The sequence below is a fragment of the Gymnoscopelus microlampas genome, assembly GCF_963454915.1.
Source record: "Gymnoscopelus microlampas genome assembly, chromosome: 20".
Classification (NCBI taxonomy): Eukaryota; Metazoa; Chordata; class Actinopteri; order Myctophiformes; family Myctophidae; genus Gymnoscopelus; species Gymnoscopelus microlampas.
In genome coordinates this window covers 18,957,264-18,961,324 of record NC_139957.1, presented here as the reverse complement: position 1 = coordinate 18,961,324, position 4,061 = coordinate 18,957,264, and positions in this window count along the sequence as shown.

Sequence of the window (4,061 nt, the reverse complement as noted above, 5' to 3'; positions counted from 1 at the left end):
TATTTAAACAACGTATTTTTACCACATAAACCACATTACTATCAAACATGAATATCCCAACAAACATCGAATGTAACAACAGAAAGGTATTTAGCATGCATCTAATAATGTTATTCTTTTGAAATCTACATTGTAGACTGTTTTATTGCTTTAGTTCTGTTTAATTAGGTTTTAGGTGCATTTGGGTTATTTTAAGTGACACTAGAGTGGTTTTCTTTGTTTATTATATACATTTTATTTATTTATTTATTTATTTAGTTCCATGCGTTTGTAATGTTTGTCTGTTTTACACTTGAGGACCACTTTGGAAATACAGTAAGTGTGTTAAGTGCTATCCTCAGGATTGTGTCTGTTTGAAATTGAATCCTAATAAAATCAATAAATTCTGCAGAAAGACCCAGTTAGCTTATTGTATAGCTGTACAGTATTGTGAGCATGGAACTAACTGGTCTCATACAGCTATAGATGCAGTAAAGTGGTCTCCTTTTTACAATAGGCGGAAATTACATATTTGTACTGCATGCAAAAAACTGCATGGTTCTTGGCCAAAACTTTATGAGATTGGCATACATTTGACATGTGTGTACAGGGGAGGCTTGTAGGTATCCATGTAACCCATTTCCATTTACATATATTGAGGTGACAGCTCAAGGGACCATTTGGAAAATGGTGATGGACGTTTTTCCCTCGCCAAAATGTTGTCTTAACTTTGAATCATTAGGTATTTAGCCCCCTTCCCGACAAGGTAGCATGACAAGGTCCCATTGGAAACCTGAGGTTGTCTAATCAAATGGTATCTCTATCTTTGGGCTACGTCTAAATTTGAGCGTTCCACAGTCTCCGAAAGACAGTCTCGCCGGCGTTCCAGCCAGCCATCCTTCGGGTCTCATAGGCGTAATAAAACATTGAAAAAAACACACTTTGGACCACTTTTTTTCTTGGGATCATCAAAATCCCTATATTAGAGGTCCCGTGGATGCCAAACATCTAAACTAGAAAAAATAATAATCAGTCGCGCCCTAGAACTCCTCCTAGGGCCTCTACTATCACAGTTGCTTTGAAAACGGTAGAAAGCTGCTGCAGTTTTCCAACATGATGGGAGTGCTGGAGAACCCAGTACCCCCACCTGTCAGTCAGTCTGTGCCTCTTTCTTATATAATTTGACAATTTGGCCAATGTTTGACCAGTTTTTATAGTATAGTTTGTTGTTCCTTGAAGCACACTATCCAAAACACTGCAACACTACTAAACATCCTATCCTTCGACTATAAATATCCAATGTCATTACAGTTCTCAGACTCAGATAGCATCCATACTCACTCAGAAACCTGTTGAAATGCCTAACACACTCTCTTCTCCTCCAGTCTAGTGTTTTAGTTAACCTTGTAGTAGTCAAACTTTCAGCGCTATCTTCACCTTAGACGCCTGGGATGATGCTTGGACGGCAGCGACCTTCAGAGCTTCAGCCCACCAACTGAATTTGGTTACAAAAAAAATGTACATATGATTAAGATTATATGCATGCTCTAATTTAACATGCATCTAATAATGTTATTCTTTTGAAATCTACATTGTAGACTGTTTTATTGCTTTAGTTCTGTTTAATTACGTTTCAGGTGAAATTGTGTTATTTTAAGTGACAATGGAGGGGTTTTCTTTGTTTATTATATGCAAAAAACTGCATGGTTCTTGCCCAAAACTTTCTGAGATTGGCATACATTTGACATGTGTGTACAGGGGAGGCTTGTAGGTATCCATGTAACCCATTTCCATATATTGAGGTGACAGCTCAAGGGACCATTTGGAAAATGGTGATGGACATTTTTCCCTCGCCAAAATGTTGTCTTAACTTTGAATCATTAGGTATTTAGTCCCCTTCCCGACAAGGTAGCATGACAAGGTCCCATTGGAAACCTGAGGTTGTCTAATCAAATCGTCTAAAAAAAATCCCCCCCTCAAAAAAAAAATCATGTGGGGACCCCCGTGGGGGTCCCGACCCACAGGTTGAGAACCACTGTGTTATCATCACAGACAGTCTGTGTGCAGGAGAACCCAGTGCCCCACCCGTCTGTCTGTGTGCACCTAGATCCTCTGGTATGAAGTGACAAGTCCTGAGCACCTCTACTGTAACAGCTTTGGTAGCAGGGCCTTGAAGCACACTATCCAAAACACCACAACACTACTAAACATAGTCCTTCAACTATACATGTCCATGTCATTACAGTTCTCAGACTCAGATAGCATCCATACTCACTCAGAAACCTGTTGAAATGCCTAACACACTCTCTTCTCCTCCAGGCTAGTCTGTTAGTTAGTTAACCTTGTAGTATTAATGTCAGCTGGTGGTGGTACAAATACTGAGTGAAAACCCAGCTGCAAACACACTAACCTTGTTTTAACAGGGTCACACGCTGATATATCCTCACCCTGGAATTTACCAGAATATTGATCACTGTTTTGACCTGTTTCTCTCACTCTCACAGACTGTCCCTCTTCCTCCCTTTTTTAGTCCCACCCCCTCTCAGAACCTTGATTATAGTTGATTGACACCTGGCTCCCCAATGACATTGTATCCATGAGCTTGGTATAAGTATAAGATGTATAACAAACCCATCAGTGGGCCTTGACTTATAGACAACTGGTTAGTGCTGCTGCCAGTGACATGAAAGACCTGGATTCAATTCCCTGTGTGCACGCTTGTCTTTTTTTATGCTAGTTTAAGAGCCAGGTAAAACTTAAAGAAATGTCATTACTGGATTTGAATTAAGAATCTTCAGATTGCAAGCCCTATATCTTAACCACTGCGCTACCATGGCCCATACTAGAACTGTCTTCTTGCACACTATACTGAACGATTCTATAAAGGTACAAGAGCAAGGTAAAGTTTAATGAAATGTCCTTGCTGGATTTGATCTGGGAGCCTTGGGGTTGCAAGCCCTCTATCTTAACCAGTGCACCACCATAGTTCATGCTAAACCTATTCTGTTAGGGGTGCTCCTTCGATTCCAACATCTCGCCACTCCGACTAGTGGCTTCCGCGTGCGGCTAGGGTTAGGGTTAGGGTTAGGTATAGGGTTCGTTAACGTCGGAAAGGCGACATGTCGGAAAGGCGAAATGCACCCATTCTGTTATCTTCCAGAGTCTTCACTGAAAGATTATGTAAATGAACAAGAGCCAGGTAAAACTTGGAAAAATGTCCTTGCTGGTTTCAAACCAAGGGCATCCTGTTTGCAAGCCCTGTATCTTAACCACTGCACCATCATGGTTCATACTTGAACCGTCCTCTTGCACACTCACTGAACAATTCTATAACGGTACAAGAGCCATGTAAAACTTAAAGAAATGTCATTACTGGATTTGAATTAAGAATCTTCAGGTTGCACGCCCTATATCTTAACCACTGCGCTACCATGACCCATACTAGAACTGTCTTCTTGCACACTATACTGAACGATTCTATAAAGGTACAAGAGCCAGGTAAAACACCAGCCTAACCACTACTGAACCTATCCCTTCTAGTTAAACATTTCAAATACCCCAAATGTTACAAAGCAAGAGAGATTATTTTAGGGATCTTAACACCTTCTCTGAGGATTTGGAGTACAGAGTGGGGATCAGAAGATAAGAAAGATAAGGACCAAGAACAGATAAAGAAGGAACATGTATCCCAAATCCTTTCCTTAGCTAATCCCTCCTATCCTCACTACAACTACAGTATGAGTCATACGTTTCACTTACAGTACATGAATTTCTAGTAAGCTATTACTTCATGCCTCTTATCTCTGTTCTCTGTTTGGAGTTGTAATTTTCAGGGTCGAAATAAGACACCAAATATGGTGTGCGGTGCATGTACAGCCAGCCGCTTAACAGCTTTCTTGCTTCCTCGTCTGTTCCGCACTGAAGCGGTGAAATCCAGATAGAAGATCTGTTTGTTGTTGTGGTGGTTGGCTGGATGCTTTCCTCAGGACCACAATGGAAACGAGTCCCCAGGACGGTTCTGTGTTATCCTTGTATCCTTAATGTCTGACTGTAGGCCATCACGTGCTGTTTACATTTGGTGA